General features: G+C 34.9%; 1 long non-coding RNA gene and 1 pseudogene across 2 annotated transcripts; both read left to right on the plus strand.

The window, feature by feature from the left end:
- Positions 1-5,201: 5,201 nt before the first annotated feature.
- LOC139425559 (uncharacterized) lies at positions 5,202-7,063 on the plus strand (annotated as a pseudogene).
- Positions 7,064-15,413: 8,350 nt separating this feature from the next.
- Positions 15,414-18,975, plus strand: LOC122272446 (uncharacterized). 2 transcript variants are annotated; one of them, XR_011636800.1, is made up of 3 exons: positions 15,645-15,967; positions 17,790-18,748; positions 18,846-18,975. It is a non-coding gene; the product is annotated as an uncharacterized lncRNA (long non-coding RNA). The 2 variants fall into 2 exon arrangements; XR_006227004.2 differs by lacking the exon at positions 18,846-18,975 and having other exon boundaries at positions 15,414-15,967; positions 17,790-17,957.
- Positions 18,976-18,981: the final 6 nt, after the last annotated feature.

Below are 18,981 nucleotides of genomic sequence, written 5' to 3' on the forward strand. Positions count from 1 at the left end.
AAATTACATTATGACGCATTCACATACATTATTAATACAAATACATTTACAATACAGGCAACCACAAGCACTTCCACTGGCTCAAGAGGTCCACGAGGGAAAAATGCACAATATTACCGTGATTACAGAGCACGGAAGCGAGCGGAGAAGGAAAAAGAGTCGTTGAATAGAACAAGTGATCCTTCTACGACTGCTAATTCTTCTACTATTAACGTCGCAGGTTGCGAAGTTTAACTTCTTCCGCGCGGAGGGACTCCACGCACAATTTTTTTTAAATTTGCTTCAAGAAGTATTATCTTCTGCACACCTGGAAAGTCATGGATTTAGGTCTCATTTTTAAAACAGAATTCAAATCCCCAATTTCACAGTATTCCGAATGTCTGAATTTGTAACAACATGGTGCGTGGCGTTTTTCAAAAGTGCTTAAAGGTGCTTATTTTCGATTTTCGTTATTTAAAAGCCCTTAAAGCTGCTTTTTTCACTAGGTGTTTTTAAAAAGTGCTTAATTTTCCCTTTTCAAAAATGAGATTTTTTTCATTACCAAGTCAATTTTCACCACGTATTATGCAAAAGCGTGCTTTTCACTGTTTTCTATTCAATGTTTTCACAATTAATTTTGGCGTACCGTCGGTCCATAGCGTATGAAAGTGCCAATCATTTTACACGTTTGATGAAATACTTGCGAGTCGGTATGTGCGTCTACTGAGCTGGGTTAGGTGAGATTATTGCCTTCTCACGTGCAACACTCTTCTGCATTTCGCGAGATAGTTTCAATTTTCGACTTCATTTTCCACCCTCTGATATTGAAACAAAAAATCTCTCGATAATTTTATATAATTAAGAAATATAATATAATCAAGAAAAAAGTTCCTCGGCTGAAACGAGTTATTTTCTCATGATCATTTGAAGTTTTTGAAAATTATTTTGAATTATGTTAATGCATATAGTGCTTAAAAATATTTTTTGAGTGCTTAAAAGGTGCTTATTTTTTGTTGAAAGATTTGACTACTCACCCTGAACAAAATCCCTACTCACAGTCACATTTTATTAAAATATAAAATGTCCTTAGGGTGTTCTTTCAAAAAATGAACGAAAGAAAAAAACATTTCTAGAGTGAATTATATTTTAAACTTCAGTGATTTCAGAATTTTTTTTATTTATTTTATTTTATCAATTTAATATTCGAGCTGAAGCAAGCCCTTAATTGACGGGGTTTTTTTATTCTCAAACAAGAACAGAAAAATCAGGAGCGTTTCTTTCTTTATCAGGGTGCGTAACATTTTTAAAAAAAGGTGCTTATTTTTGTTTTTTAAAAGCCCTTAAGGGTGCTTTTTCATTGGGTGTTTTTAAAAAGTGCTTAATTTTTCCTTTTTCAAAATGAGATTTTTCCTTTACTATGTTGATTTTCTCTTCGAATTATGTAAAAAGTCACGGTTTACATTGTTCTATTCAACGTTTTCGCAATGATAATTCAACCCCAAACTGTTTCGGCGTATTGTCAATCTGTATCGTATGAAAACGCCATTCGTTTCACAGGATTTAAAATTTTATGATTTTTGACAATATGTCAAAAACATTGCCAAAGGTTGTTTGTTTTTAACATGACGATTAAAACAAGATAAAACTGGCAATTGTCAAAAGCTTTCCAACCCTCCCTAATTATGAATTTTTTTTTTAAATGCTTAAAAATATTTTTTTGAGTGCTTAAAAGGTGCTTATTTTTTGTTAAATAATTTGGCTACGCACCCTGTTTACGGGTGAAAGCGAAAATTATCTTTAGAGTATAACTATGCAGAAAAAAAACTCTGCTGTAAAGAAACCCAAAAGTGAAATCCTTTTGCCTTCAAGAACTCATTTGCGTTCTGCGACAATATCGCCATGTTACCCGCGATTTTGCCACAGAGCTTAGAGTGGCCATCAATGACATCCAGTGGGCTGATTGAGCAGATGAGGGAGAATTATCAGATTTAGTGTTGAGTTTTTGTTGAAGAAAATAGTAACTTCGGTAAGTCGTGAAAAGTTCTTGGAATTAGTCGTGGATTTGAAAATCTAAAATGTAGCAGATACCCTTTCAGTGAAGATTTCAGAAACTATGGGTCCTTAGCAGTGCCGGATTAAGCATGCGCGGGGCCCTAGGCCCTTAAGATTTTTGGGGCCCTTAGATTAAAAAATTTTTCTCGTATATTTTTTATTTATTCAAATATAAAAGTATTTATATATCTTTTCATTTAAGAAAGCATTTTTAAAATAAAAATAAATTACATTTTACTTTATTTTATTAAATTAGGACTAAAAAATAATCATAGCATTTTATAATCATAACATATATTTTTGAAATTGATTTTTTTTTTATTTAAAAAATCTTTGTTTTTCTTAATTTTTTAAAATTTATTTTCAAAAAATCCATTTTAAGGAGGCCATAGCCTAATGGGTAACCCCGCTCTTGTCCTTAGAATCCAGAACATCCGAATTTCGCGGTTCTTTTTATACTGAAAACAAAAAAATCGTCCCTATTTAAAATGATAAGACTCTTTTTTTCTTAAGAACATATATAAAAAATAAATAATTTCATTATTAGTAAAAAATTGCAATTAAGAATTGATTTATGATTCAACTGAAAATTATTTTCATTTTCTTCTGGTCCCAGTAGAACACTGAAGTCAAGTATCACTGACTGCAATCAGTAAGCGGCTGGGTGACCTCTTGAATCAGCCTGCTTAAGGACCGAGAATGCATTTAACTGTTATTCCGTTAAGTGCTCGACTTCGCTCACAGGTCGTCCAAATCAGGGGAGCCATCCCCTCTGCAGAGAATCAAAATGGCGATGGCATGTCCTCAAAGATGCTTCCCAGATAGTCGTCAGCAGCTCTAGTATGACCTAAATAAAATGCCTACCTCAGTTTCTTCTGTCTTTAATTCAGATGTCAGAAGATTTTCTTTAAGTGTGTTGTTTTAATTTTGCCTTCATAAATCTGCTTGCTCGTTTCCTGTTTCTCTTGAGGGAGAAGGGTAAGGACACGTTCGTAATTTATTTATGCATTGATTTCCACCCTATTTGTTGTTGTTGTTTCTAATGCCACTTGCCGCACGGGCAATCCTGCTTGGTGAAACCGAGCAAATTTAAGGCAGAGTGTGCGTTTCTTGTTTTTTCAGAGGCGCCATCCTATGGCCAAGAATTCGTCTTCAGCCACACACACGTCGCAGCCCGTTTTATAGGGCGGACCCATTCATCCACAGATCGTACTTTTGACCTGAATCAGAGAACGATCTATATCCAATCCAGTAACCCCAAAGGTAATGATTTGTTATGGGATCATGGAGGACTTTGCGACTCGACAGATTTAACGTGCGTCAGTCACCATTTATTACACCGGCCGGCGGGGTTCGAACCTCCCTATTTGATATGCGCCTAATCACTTTCCTCAGGGCCTGATTATCGCCTAGGACCAATAGGCATGGGCCTAGGGCCCATAATTTCTGTAGGCCTCAAAAATTAATAAAAAGTCTAGGGGAAGGTGGGATAGCTTTGTGTTAGTTTACGTACTAAATTAAAAATAATGCAGTTAATCAGTGACTCTTAGCAAAAATCACTGATGATTTCAATTGCTTGTGGTCACCAAACTATTTTTATTTTGACATAACATTGTTTTGTTGTTTTAGATTTTGATTTATAGATACGTAAACTTCATCTTAGAAAAATAATCTTCAATTGTCTGCTTTCAAAATTTCTTGGAATGTTTATCTTGAATCATGCAGTTCCATAGATTCTTTTCTATTGTTAAGATTAATTACTCAAAATATTATGTAAACTTCAGTAATTTAATTTCAAAATATTTTGTATGGGTGGGCCCGGAGAATTTGGTGGGCCTGAATTTGTCTTCATCGGTACCTGACAGTCTTCTTATTCAAGAAAAGCTTTTTTACTTTGGAAAAAATATAAATACCTTATATCTCAAGGCATAAGTCGACTTTTCAAATCTCCAATATTTTATGAAAATCTAGGTGTCGACAAATGCACGGGTAATAAAATTAAAGCATTCGTTGATTATTATCAATTCAGCCCTATCAAAAACTATTTTTACTATCTAAATAATTTCACATTTTTTCTAATTTTTACGTAAATGGTAATTTTCTTCACATAATTAGTTTTTTTTTTTTTTTTTTTTTTTTTTTNAAATATTAAGGTTTTATTAGAAACAATACTTTAAATTACGTTCAGAAAAAATTTATTAAAAAAGTTAATTTATTCATGAGTACTTTCAGAAATTATAACACAATGAAAACTTTTAAAACTACAAATTAAAATATTCAAGACTATCATCCGAATCAGGGTGCATAGCCAGAATTTTTTGACAAAAAATAATCACTTTTTAATTACTCGAAAAATATTTTTAATCACTCCCCCCCCCAAAAAAAAAACATAACNCCCCCCCCCCCCCAAATGTCATAATTACGATATGTGCAGTAATAAAAAAAAATTCTATCGTGTAAAATTCTTAATTTATAAACATAAAATCAACTGAATGCAAGAACTTTTCATAATCGTGATAAAATAACTTGTTTCGGATAAATATTGCAGTGAAAATCATGCTTTTTTATTGTAGTTTATGATGACAATCGACATGCTAAAGAAAAAAGTAAAAAGTGTCAGTTCAGGCTACTGCTTAGCGGTACCTTCGCAAATTCAACTTAAGAAAAAACTAGTTTCACAAAATACCTTTTCTTAAAACTTTTATTTTTGTATCCCAAGAAACGATAAATTCATATTTTTGTGTTGATTTTTAATATAATTTTTGATTTTCACCAACTATGTCACACAATTTTTACAATATGGGTACCTCTCAGCAAGGGCGCCGGCAGCGGGGTGCACTTGCACCCCCCTGGCTTTCTTTTAAACAATTAAAGAGATACAGAAAAAAAATTTGGTTATAAAAATATTTTTATTCAAGAACAAATAATTAAGTAATTATTGATCCATAACAATTAGAAAATTGCATAATCAAACAAGAATTGCAATCGTCTTGTTAGCTGTCCAAATCTGCTTGTAACTTATTCAATGAATTCTGAGTCATCTTACACTGAGCATGCACAAACTACTTAATCTCGCGTGAGACATTGTAAACCGATTCCATGTTTTGATGCGTCGCATTGTACGAAAAGTGCGTTCAATAGTGCACGTAGAATCTGGAAGAGTTAGGTCGATTTTGACCGCCTCCGCTACAGCTGAATAAAACGGTGTGACCTGAATAACTGAATCGATGTATTCGAGGGATTCATAAGAATTTTCTCGATTAAAATAGATGAAAAAAATTAACAGATGAAAGTATATGTAATAACAAAACAAAATGTAACGGAATATTTTTACTTTTTTTAGGGGGGAGGGTAGTTTGTAAGAGGGTTGCACCCCCTTTTATATTATTCTGCCGGCGCCCTTGTTTCTACGAAAAATAAAACGTGATGCCTGAGCTTGGTAAGTTTTGTTTTCCAAATTGATTGGTTTAATCGTAATATTTTCGATTTGTGTTATCGTGCATTGCCCTAAATTTGTTTCGAAACATTTTTTTCTTTAAATAAATTATTTTTATGTATCTTCTAGTGTATTCAGATGATAATTTCGAAATGTATATACTATGTTCAGATGGTTAATATCTTATAACTTTAAATTAATTTTGCACTAAAAATTTTTTTTTCAATTTAAGTGTTTATTATTCAATTTATGTGTACTTAAATATGGCTCCTCCAACTGATCCTAGTGTGACTGTAGATCCGCAAATTTCTCACGTTGCGGTAAAACCACCGCCATTCTGGAAACAAAACCCGTCTCTTTGGTTCATTCGTTTAGAGGCTCAATTTTCATTAGCACAGATTTTCGCTGATGAAACTAAATTTAATCATGTCGTGGCTGCTACTGATTCAGATATTTTGAGTTCTGTTAGTGGTATTATATAAAAACCACCGCTTACTAATAAATACGAAGAATTAAAAACACGTCTGATTGAATTGCATTTCGAAAGTGAATCTTCTCGTATTCGAACATTACTTCAAGGCCTCGAACTTGGCGATCAACGCCCATCACAATTGCTTATTCGGATGCTTGGTGGAGATCACTCTGCTAAAATCCCTTTGGTTAGGACGATTACCAAATAGCACTCAATCCATCTAAGCTGCACTCAACGAAAATTCAAATCAACTCGCATCCATAGCGGATAAAAATTCACGATTTAACTCCTCATTCCTCGATTAACGTAGCTCAAGTGCAGGCGGCAGCCAAGAATACTGTTCTTCAAGCCCCGCCACGGTTCCCAGCAGATCACCGAAGTCAAGCATCACTGGCTACGGTCAGTGTGCGGGTGGGTGACCACTTGGATCAGTGTGCGTAGGGACCGAAGGTGTGCGGTATGGGTCCTCGTTAAACTGTGCCAGCGTAAAGTGCTCGACTTCGCGCAGGTCGTTGGGTTACCGAAGCGGGGGTACCACCCCCTCCGCAGAGGATCAAAATTGTGATGGCATGTCTTCGGATCATCCTCCGGGATGTTTCCCAGACCGTCGCCAATAGCCCATTGTGCAGCTCTAGTGCTACGTAAATTAACAACAACAACATCAAGCCCATATTGACCAATTATCGAAACAAGTTGAACAATTAACTTCTATTATACAACAACGACCAACTCGAAGTGATAATACTTATAATAGATATCCCAGATATCGAAGCAATTCACGTAATCGTTTTCGAAAGTATAAAGATCTAGTTAATGGGATGTGTTTCTACCATACTAACTTTGGTGATAAAGCCACTAAATGCAACTTGCCGTGTTCTTTTCGCCAGTCGGAAAACATTTAAGGCGATCGCATTCCGGTCAAAATGATGACCGCCATATTAATCGGGTATTATTGACCGAGTCGAAACTTTCTTTTTTAATTGATACCGGTGCGGACATATCAGTCCTTCCTAAGACTTATGCTCCAAACCTTAAATTACAGGAAGATTTAGCTCTCTTTGCGGCCAATGGTACAAAAATTGCAACTTATGGGACAAAACGAATTGCACTTGATTTGAATCTACGCCGCCAATTTATTTGGTCGTTTGTTGTTGCTGATGTAAGGCAACCACTAATCGGAGTAGATTTTCTTAAACATTTTAACTTACTGGTTGAGGCCAAAAATCATCGAGTCATCGATGCTAACACTAAACTTACTTCAAATGGTCGTATCCCAAAGCAAAATTCTTAGGCAATAGCGTATTTGATAAAATCCTTAGTGAATTCCCCGAATTATTAAATCCATCGCAACCTACTAATGCTAATAAATCAAATCAAGTTTATCACCATATCGAAACTAAGGGTCCTCCGGTATTTTCGAAACCAAGACGTCTTGCCTCAAATGTTCTTAGGGCTGTGAAAAAAGAATTTGATTATTTATCTTCTCAGGGCATCATTCGCCCCTCTAAAAGCCCTTGGGCAAGCCCCTTGCACGTTGTAAAGAAATCAAATGGTGATTACCGTCCATGCGGAGACTACCGTCGTCTTAATTCAATAACTGTGACCGACCGTCATCCCGTCCCTCATATACAGGACTGCATTCAAAATTTACACGGAAAAACTATATTTTCTACTTTATACCTAACTAGGGCGTACCATCAGATCCCTATTAACCCCCCTGATATACCAAAAACCGCTGTGACCACCCCTTTTGGCCTTTTCGAATACACCGCAATGCCTTTCGGGTTACGCAACGCTGATCAGACTTTTCAGCGTTATATTCACCAGGTCTTGGGAAAATTCGATTTCTGCATACCCTATTTCGACGACATCTTAATATCATCCTCTTCGGAAAGCGAACACATTGAGCATTTAAACCAAGTTTTTTCTCGCTTAAGAGATTGCGGCCTTAAGCTGAACCCAGACAAATGTAATTTAGTAAAACCCTCGGTCAAATTCCTAGGTTGTCTCATAACTGCCGAAGGTGTAAAACAGCTTGCGGATAAAGTAGAGGACATTAAAAATTTTCCAAAACCTGTTACAATATCAGAACTTCGACGTTTTCTCGCCATGCTAAATTTCTATGGACGGTTCTTACCTCACGCAGCCATGATTCAAATTCCTTTAAATAGTTTATTTACAAACTGCAAAAAGAACGATAAGCGCCCTGTTCAATGGAATAATGAGGCCTAACATTCTTTTACTCAATGCAAATCTGCATTAGCCGCTGCTACAACCCTTTCTTACCCCACACCAGATTCGAAATTATGTTTAATGATGGATGCCTCTAACATCGCAGTTGGAGCCGCACTGCGAGCAATTGCGAAAGAGAAAGAAAAACTTGTTAAATAACATGGATGGACGAGATGAAATCGGCAAAAACAAAGCACGTCGAAATTAATGATTAAAATGCCCGATTCGAAAGTCGTATTAATACCGGAATAAAAATATCAGGATTTTTGAAATCCTGCCAAGAATCCTGCTTTTGAATTCTCTAAGATCGATGATGGTGTAAAATACGATATGACGCGGAAAACAATTTCTGTATGGCCTACAATTAATGTATAGTATTGTCTACTTCGCTTACAGGCATTCATCTCCATTACTTTCCAGTTATTATTAATAGCTGGTTTTAGGGGGATCGTTTGGTGGACACTTTAATAATTTTTTATAATTTTTGGGTTCAAATGACAAATTTGATACTAATACCAAATCAAAGGAAAGGTGTCAAAATTTCGAAAAATATATACACATGTTTTGAATTATCCATAAAGTATTTATAAAAAATATTTNATTTTTTAAAAATACTTTATAGATAATTCTAAACATATGTATATATTTTTCGAAATTTTGACACCTTTCCTTTGATTTGGTACTAGTATCAAAATTGTCATTTGAACCCAAAAGTTATAAAAAATTATTAAAGTGTCCACCAAATGATCCCCCTAAAACCAGCTATTAATAATAACTGGAAAGTGATGGAGATGAATGCCTGTAAGCGAAATAGACAATACTATACATTAATTGTAGGCCATACAGAAATTGTTTTCCGCGTCATATCGTATTTTACACCATCATCGATCTTAGCGAATTCAAAAGCAGGATTCTTGGCAAGGTTTCAAAAATCCTGATATTTTTATTCCGGTATTAATACGACTTTCGAATCGGGCATTTTAATCATTAATTTAGACGTGCTTTGTTTTTGCCGATTTCATCTCGTCCATCCATGTTACTTAACAAGTTTTTCTTTCTCTTTCGCAATTGCTCGCAATGCGGCCCCAACTGCGATGTTAGAGGCATCCACCATTAAATATAATTTCGAATCCGGTGTGGGGTAAGAAAGGGTTGTAGCAGCGGCTAATGCAGATTTGCATTGAATAAAATAATGTTCGGCATCATTATTCTATTGAACAGGGCGCTTATCATTCTTTTTGCAGTTTGTAAGTAAACTATTTAAAGGAATTTGAATCATGGCTGCGTGAGGTAAGAACCGTCTATAGAAATTTAGCATGGCGAGAAAACGTCAAAGTTCTGATATAGTAACAGGTTTTGGAAAATTTTTAATGACCTCTACTTTATCCGCAAGCGGTTTTACACCTTCGGCAGTTATGAGACAACCTAGGAATTTGACCGAGGGTTTTACTAAATTACATTTGTCTGGGTTCAGCTAAAGGCCGCAATCTCTTAAGCGAGAAAAAACTTGGTTTAAATGATCAATGTGTTCGCTTTCCGAAGAGGATGATATTAAGATGTCGTCGAAATAGGGTATGCAGAAATCGAATTTTCCCAAGACCTGGTGAATATAACGCTGAAAAGTCTGCCCAACGTTGCGTAACCCGAAAGGCATTGCGGTGTATTCGAAAAGGCCAAAAGGGGTGGTCACAGCGGTTTTTGGTATATCAGGGGGGTTAATAGGGATCTGATGGTACGCCCTAGTTAGATATAAGGTAGAAAATATAGTTTTTCCGTGTAAATTTTGAGTGCAGTCCTGCATATGAGGGACGGGATAACGGTCGGGCACAGTTATTGAATTAAGACGACGGTAGTCTCCGCAAGGACGGCAATCACCATTTGATTTCTTTACAACGTGCAAGGGGCTTGCCCAAGGGCTTTTAGAGGGGCGAATGATGCCCTGAGAAAATAAATAATCAAATTCTTTTTTCACAGCCCTAAGAACATTTGAGTCAAGACGTCTTGGTTTCGAAAATACCGGAGGACCCTTAGTTTCGATATGGTGATAAACTTGATTTGATTTATTAGCATTAGTAGGTTGTGATGGATTTAATAATTCGGGGAATTCACTAAGGATTTTATCAAATACGCTATTGCCAATCAAAATTGTGATGCTTGAATCGTAAGAATTTTGCTTTGGGATACGACCATTTGAAGTAAGTTTAGTGTTAGCATCGATAACTCGATGATTTTTGGCATCAACCAGTAAGTTAAAGTGTTTAAGAAAATCTACTCCGATTATTGGTTGCTTTACATCAGCAACAACAAATGACCAAATGAATTGGCGGCGTAGATTCAAATCAAGTGCAATTCGTTTTGTCCCATAAGTTGCAATTTTTGTACCATTGGCCGCAAAGAGAGTTAAATCTTCCTGTAATTTAAGGTTTGGAGCATAAGTATTAGGAAGGACTGATATATCCGCACCGGTATAAATTAAAAAAGAAAGTTTCGACTCGGTCAATAATACCCGATTAATATGGCGGTCATCATTTTGACCGGAATGAGATCGCCTTAAATGTTTTCCGACTGGCGAAAAGAACACGGTAAGTTGCCTTTAGTGACTTTATCACCAAAGTTAGTATGGTAGAAACACATACCATTAGCTGGATCTTTATACTTTCGAAAACGATTACGTGAATTGCTTCGATATCTGGGATATCTATTATAAGTATTATCACTTCGAGTTGGTCGTTGTTGTATAATCGAAGTTAATTGTTCAACTTGTTTCGATTATTGGTCAATCTGGGTTTGATGTTGTTGTTGTTAATTTACGTAGCACTAGAGCTGCACAATGGGCTATTGGCGACGGTCTGGGAAACATCCCGGAGGATGATCCGAAGACATGCCATCACAATTTTGATCCTCTGCGGAGGGGGTGGCACCCCCGCTTCGGTAGCCCAACGACCTGCGAGCGAAGTCGAGCACTTTACGCTGGCACAGTTTAACGAGGACCCATACCGCACACCCTCGGTCCCTACGCAGACTGATCCAAGTGGTCACCCACCCGCACACTGACCGTAGCCAGTGATGCTTGACTTCGGTGTTCTGCTGGGAACCGTGGCGGGGCTTGAAGAACAGTATTCAGGGCTGCCGCCTTTACTTGAGCTACGTTAATCGAGGAATGAGGAGTTAAATCGTGAATTTTTATCCGCAATGGATGCGAGTTGATTTGAATTTTCGTTGAGTGCAGCTAAGATGGATTGAGTGCTATTTGGTAATCGTCCTAACCAAAGGGATTTTAGCAGAGTGACAGACTGAATCTCCACCAAGCGTACGCATCCGAATAAGCAATTGTGATGGGCGTTGATCGAGGCCTTGAAGTAATGTTCGAATACGAGAAGATTCACTTTCGGAATGCAATTCAATCAGACGTGTTTTTAATTCTTCGTATTTATTAGTAAGCGGTGGTTTTTATATAATACCACTAACAGAACTCAAAATATCTGAATCAATAGCAGCCACGACATGATTAAATTTAGTTTCATCAGCGGAAATCTGTGCTAATGAAAATTGCGCCTCTAAACGAATGAACCAAAGAGACGGGTTTCGTTTCCAGAATGGCGGTGGTTTTACCGCAACGTGAGAAATGTGCGGATCTACAGTCACACTAGGATCAGTTGGAGGAGCCATATTTAAGTACACATAAATTGAATAATAAACACTTAAATTGAAAAAAAAAATTTAGTGCAAAATTAATTTAAAGTTATAAGATATTAACATTGTGAACATAGTATATACATTTCGAAATTATCATGTGAATACACTAGAACAGGGGTGGCGAACCTTTATGTAACAACGTGCCATTTTTTCTAAAAATTTCTTTAATGAGGTCATAGACGTGCCATCAAATAATTTTGACTTCGTGATTATTGGGAAAATAATAATACTAAATAGTACTATCAACTCAAAACCCTTTATTTACTACGTAAAAAATTTGCAATGTCTCAGTTTTATGCATAATTCAACTTTGAAGTGACATCAGTGTGACTTCTGTTGTTGCAGATTAGATGACAAATAACTTATAGTAGTATTGTCTACTTCGCTTATAGGCATTCATCTCCATTGCATTCAAATTATTATTAATAGCTGGTTATAAGGGGATCATTTGGTGGTCACTTTAGTAATTTTTGATAATTTTTGGGTTCAAATGACAAGTTTGATCCTAATACCAAATCAAAGGAAAGGTGTCAAAATTTCGAAAAATATATACACATGTTTTGAATTATCTATAAAGTATTTTTAACAAATATTTTATTTTGTCCTTATCTACATTATCGATGAAAGTGATGGCACAAATAAAGTGCACGTTTATAGTCGCGATTTAATGCATATTAAAAACATCTGTAGTTCTAATATTGTACATATTAAAGAGATCGGACAAGAAACATTTGGAAATCCGATTCGGGGGGGGGGGGGACTTAGCTCTTGAAAAATTTTCTTCCGATAAAACGCGATCGAAAATAACTTGGATTAACTTTGAAATGGGCTCAAATAAAGAGGCTTTAAAAGTAATTTCCAAAATTCGAAATTTACGCATCATAATTCTGTCTTGTTAGAATTGTCGGGATTTTAAAAACTATGAAAATTCGTAGTCGTAAACATAAAAAAAGAGAGATCAAAAAACTACAATGATTCAGACTTGACGCGTTCAAAGACTCGTGCGCAATTTAAAATTCCTAATTTTTTTTAAAATAATGTTCAAGAGCTACCGTAGGCTGTGGGATGCGTGCGCACCCCTATACATGAAATTCATTTTTTATGGATCGTGCGCCTTCCCCCCTCCCCGCTCCGTTGTGGTTGAAGGGTGTGTTCCACTGTTAGTTTGGTCTAGCCGATGAAGTGTCAAAGTTTGAAGTATTATATTTACGGCAGAATTATTATCTATCGAAGAACTAAATTAACATTCTGATTCCCAGAACAATGAACTTATTTTATTTATGCCTTTATATCTTATTTATTATAATGACGGAAATTAGGTGTGGTTGGAGTTGGTTTGTTGTGCTGTTGTTGTTTCTAATGCCACTTGCCACACGGACAAGCCTGCCTGCTTGGTGAAACTGAGCAAATTTAAGGCAGAGTGTGTGTTTCTATATTTTTTCAGTGGCGCCATCTATGGCCGAGAATTCGACTTCTGTCACACCAAACGTCACACCCGTTTTATAGGGCGGACCTACTCATACATCCATTCATTCATTCACAGATCGTAATTTTGACCTGAATCAGAGAACGATCGATCTCCAATCCAGTACCCCCCCAGAGGTATTGATTTGTCATAGGAACATGGAGGACTTTTGCGACTCGACAGATTTAACGAGCATCAGTCACTTTACTACACTCAGTCACTTCTTCGGTAGGCGGGGTTCAAACTCTCGGACATGGGCCCAGCGCCCTACCGACCGGGCTATCCCGGCCCTGGTTTGTTGTAATGGACTAATAGGAGATTGTTATGAATAACAGCATAATGAAAAATGACAGTTGTAGATGAAAACTGGATCATAAATTATAATAAAGCTCCTATTTAGTAGTATTTGTAGAGCTGGAGATACAAATTATAATTTTATCCATAAGACTTTCTAAGTTAAATAAATTTCGGATAATAATATTAATAAGGACAGGCAATGGGGTATTGACCAGTCTAATCAGAATCCAAATTAAAAAAGTGATTGAATTGTTCCTAACGAACAGTTAGGAGTATGGAGGAGATCCAAGGTTGGTGATTTATCGAGAGATAACATAACCAAAAATAAAGCCTACGATCAGTATTAGATTTGAAAATACTTTACGATCGCGAATCGCTTACAAGACTGTGAGAATTAGTATAACCATGTAACATATTTGTGGTAATAATAGAGAGTTATAAATAGATTTTTGTTTTCGATTAGGCGCGACAGAAAATTAATGAGTCTACATTAGTATTGAAGTAAAAAGTTAGCAGTTATATTCATCGGTAAGAAAAGAATAAAATATTTTATGTTTGCTTTTCATAAATTTTTATAAAAATTAACTAATTAATTTAATTTAATTAAAATTCGGATAAGAAGGATTTAAAGAAAATAAGTTTAAGAAATTAAAGAAATTTTAAAAGCTAGGAAATATGAAATATTAATGTAATGCCTATCGTGGCATCACATTTATTATTTTATATCTCATGATATTTTGCAATATTGCACTTTACGTGGTAACATAATTAGTATTTTAGATGTTGTTGTAGTTCATTTACGTCGCACTAGAGCTGCACAATGAGCTATTGGCGATGGTCTGGGAAACATCCCGGAGAATGATGCGAAGACATGCTATCACAATTTTGATCCTCTGCGGAGGGGATGGCACCCCCGCTTCGGTAGCCCGACGACCTGCGAGCGAGGTCGAGCACTTTACGGTAGCGCTGTTTAACGAGGACCCATAAAGCACACCCTCGGTCCCTACGCAGACTGATGCAAGTGGTCACCCACGCGCACAGACTGGTGCCAGTGATGCTTGACTTCGTTAATCTGCTGGGAACCGTGTCTTAACGATCAGTCCACTGCGGGACTTGACTTATTTGGGGTTCGGTAAAGATGAAGTCGTGCGAGACTCCAGTCCTTTTATGGAGTTTTTGGAAGTGTTCGGATTCATGGGAGTCATCTAGCGCTGCTAGACGATTCCGAGATTAGCAACAAAATTTTATTTATTTTTCTTTTTTTTTTTTGAAGATTTGACAGCTGAAAAGAAAATGTCATTTAGAATGTTTTAGAAGTTCGAATCCCCACATCAAATATGGATGTATCCTTGCGATGTTTTCTACACTGCGCTTCAACTTGACAAGCTTATATAAGCCGTTCTTTATATTGGTAACACAAGCCCCTAATGAATTGACTTTCAAAAAGCCAAATGTTTGAAACTTATTTTTTGAATCAGCCATACAAATATGTAAGTTTGTGCACAGTTTATTCTTCTTTAGCTATGCTTTGCTCTGTACACTTTCATTTAAATATTTACGTATCAAACGTAACAAAATGCAATATAAAAAGTCCCGCAGTGAACCGAGCGTTAAGACACGGTTCCCAGCAGATCACCGAATGTCAAGCATCACTGGCTGCTGTCAGTGTGCGGGTGGGTGACCACNATGCCATCACAATTTTGATACTCTGCAGAGGGGATGGTACCCACGTTTCGGTAGCTCGATGACCTGCACGCGACGTCGAGCACTTTACGGAAGAACAGTTTAACGAGGACCAATATCAAGGATCCAAGTGGTCACCCACCCGCACGCTGACCGTAGCCAATGATGCTTGAAGCACATCGCGAAGAATACATTCAGGGTTACGATCCTGAAATCTTCACGATTCTCACAGCCTATTGCGGGTGATATCACTCGGCTAGGGAGGCCCCTTTTCAAAATTAAATTTTTGTATAAAATAATCGTTATCGGCATTTTTATGGAGTATATATATGTCCGAAATCGAGAGTTTGTTCCTCTGTCCTAAGATTTTGCGACCAGGTTGTGACTGTCTTGAATTTTTACATCGAAATTGTTATTTTTTCTAATAAGTGGTTGTAGTTATATACGATAATTTTGACGTTTTTTCTTTATATTCAATGTATATGGTGTACGGATGTTTTAGATTAGTGGTTTTGATCGAACTTTATATAGTTTCAAAAATGAAAAGAAATCGGACAATTTATCCTAAATCGAATATTCCGTTGGATCTTCCAGATCGCAGATGTAATTTAAAATTTGCCAGTGCGAATGCATATTTCAACAGCATCCTTTTCCGGTAAGTGATATATTCAATTAATTATTTTCAAAAAACTTCTCGCATTTTTGTTTAAATGATAATTTAAATAATTATTTTCAAAAAACTTTTCGCAGTTTTGTTTAAATGATAATTTAAATAATTTACTGAATTGTTTTCATTTATTTTTCTCACTGAGGCCGTTTTACTAACAGGCAACTTTAAAATGTCTGAATATTACAATAAAATTCTAATTTAGGAAAGACTATGATAAAAGACAATAGACGATAAAGCTCTACGTTGCTCTGTGGGACAGAAGATTATGATCTTTGGCCAAAAGAAAAAAATTAATTTTCAACCAGAATATGTGTAGGCAGTTTTAATGTAGCCCAAATTAAGTATTCATAATCTTTCGAAAGATTATAATTTACTTTTTGGACCGACGAGAGTACAATTTAATGAAAAATATGTTAACAAAAATTGTTTTAAATGTAACTTTTTAATTTTTATTTCATAAATATATATATAGGAATTTTACCTTACTGTTACATTTTTATCAGAGTAATTAGTTAGTGTTAAATTATAACAAAATTTTTCAATTTGTTGGATAAGTTAATAACTTAAAGCAAACAAGTAAAAATTAAAAAAAGGTGTCTTTTTAACTATTCAATAAAAACCATGTGCTTATTAAATTATAATGTGCTTATAAAAGCTGTATATACTTATAATTGCACATGTGCTTATTATACTTTGTACAATCTTCGTAAGAATCAATTATGAATATGATAATTAAACAATCAGGTAGCGAATTTAAACAAATTTATGCTCTTAGAATATACCTTTTTTATAGATTTGTAATCGAAATTTGGGTGGTACTCAATCTCAAGAATCTTTTTAATGCTTTGTTTTCTTTTCGGTACATTACCATAGGTAAAGTTAACTGAAAACTTTTTGTGCAGAATAGTTTTGAAAACTAGTGTATCAAAAGATAATCTTGCATAACCAGGGTCTGATTATCGCCTAGGCCCATTAGGCACGGGCTTACACTGGCCTCAAAAATTAGTAAGAAATCCACAATATTTCATTTAAAAAATACTGAAAGAAGCAGTTTATCTCGAAAAAGGCATTTTCAAATTTTCTTTATAGTGTGATAAACCAAACTGGTGTAAAGATGGCACTAATCAATTTGGAAAGTGCAGCTGAATTTTAATTGGTGCAATCTTTACTCCAATGGCTTAAGCAAATGCAACGAGAATGCATATTCGAAAATTCTCTTATAAATGATTAGTGTCAACAAGAACTTAAATATGTAAAGCTGTAGATGGAAGGCTGCAATCTTTAATATAATTCAGCTAATCAGTGACTTTAGCAAAAATCACCGATTTCAATTGTTGGTGGTCACCAAACTATTTTCATACAACATTGTTTTGTTTTATATTTTGCTTTAATAATTACTTGTTTAAACTTCGAAAAATAATCTTCAATTACCAACTTTCAAAATTTTTTAGAGTGTTTCTCTTGAATCGTGCACTTCAGTTCAATGGATTCTTTTTATAGTTAGAACTACTCTCCAGAAATTTAATTTCAAAATATTTTGTTAGGGTCCCTGAAAATGTTGTGGACCTTGGGCCAGAATTTGTCTTGATCGATCCCTGATAACGAATAGCTTTGAATATGTTAGTGGTTGAAAAATTCGGTACAAAAACAAATTTTTTTTTATTTTAAACTCAAACTTTAAAATACAAAATTTAAACTAAATCGATGGAATAGTGATAAATTTTAAGAAAGTGTTTCAAATTAAGATTTTTAAGCTATACATGAATTAAGTTTTTCTTCGTGACTAATGAATGTCTTTTTCTTACAGCAGGAGCTTCACTACCATTTTCGTCAAGAGTGCAGTCATTAGTTCTTCTATCAGAATCAACAGAAGTCTGTGTACATCTAAATTCCCGTCAATAGACAGAGCAACGACAACAGAGCAATAGTTCATGGAAGTCTACTTGCAATAAAGTTTTGCCACACCCTACAATAAGTTAGTCTATATTTTTCTTCGAACTTAAAAATTATTTCGCAGCTGCACTTATAAATTTTTTACGAAACTTTGTTTTAGGGAATTGACAACTGTTTCAAAATACTTATTCAAAATATACTATTTCAGTTGATGTTTTTTGTACAGCATAAAGTTTGGTATAAAGTACGGAGGCAAATGTGTAACTCGAACTAATTGTTTCCTGTTTTGATGTACATATCAGTATGCCTTTTTATCAGTACAGAACTAGTTAAGAAATGAAAAGGAAGTCAAATAACTGACTGTTAAAGAATTTGTTAAACCTATGCATTCTTAATCTTGTAAATTAAGCCGTATCTATTCTAATGTTAAAATCTGTTTAAAAAAAAATTAACTATTTGAAACTTTAAATATGCTTTTTTTAAAAGAAATTTTAAATGCTTTTTAGTAATGAAATCTTTAATTTGCAAATAGTTTGACTGAAAATCATAAGTTGGACTTCTATTTGTTTCTTATATTAGTGGTTTAAGTCTTTACTTAGTTAATTCTACGATAAATGCTGGAAGGAATAGTAATNGAAGGAATAGTAATATGAATTGGCCTCATTGAAACTGTAATCTGTTAATTTTAACGTTAAAACAATTCAGTCTTCATAGACAGTTGAATAAGCAAAGTAATTTATAAATTTAAATAAGAGTTTAAAAAAATTGCAAATCTTACATTTTAATTTCTTTAAAAATACAAATCTAAATGTTTTCAAATCTTGCAACGGGAAAGATAAAAATCTTAATATGTTTTTGCATTTAAACATGCAGGTTGGGTAAAAATAATTTCCAAAAATTAAATTTTTAAGAAAAGTGAATTTAGATTTACTGGTTCTCTAACNTAATGTTTTTGCATTTAAACATGCAGGTTGGGTAAAAATAATTTCTAAAAATTAAATTTTTAAGAAAAGTGAATTTAAATTTACTGGTTCTCTAACTTAAATTAAAAATTCCAACTCAATATGGCATTGTTTTTTTTTATTTTAAATGTGGATACAGATTAA

This window comes from Parasteatoda tepidariorum, chromosome 5 (assembly GCF_043381705.1).
Source record: "Parasteatoda tepidariorum isolate YZ-2023 chromosome 5, CAS_Ptep_4.0, whole genome shotgun sequence".
NCBI classification, from domain to species: domain Eukaryota; kingdom Metazoa; phylum Arthropoda; class Arachnida; order Araneae; family Theridiidae; genus Parasteatoda; species Parasteatoda tepidariorum.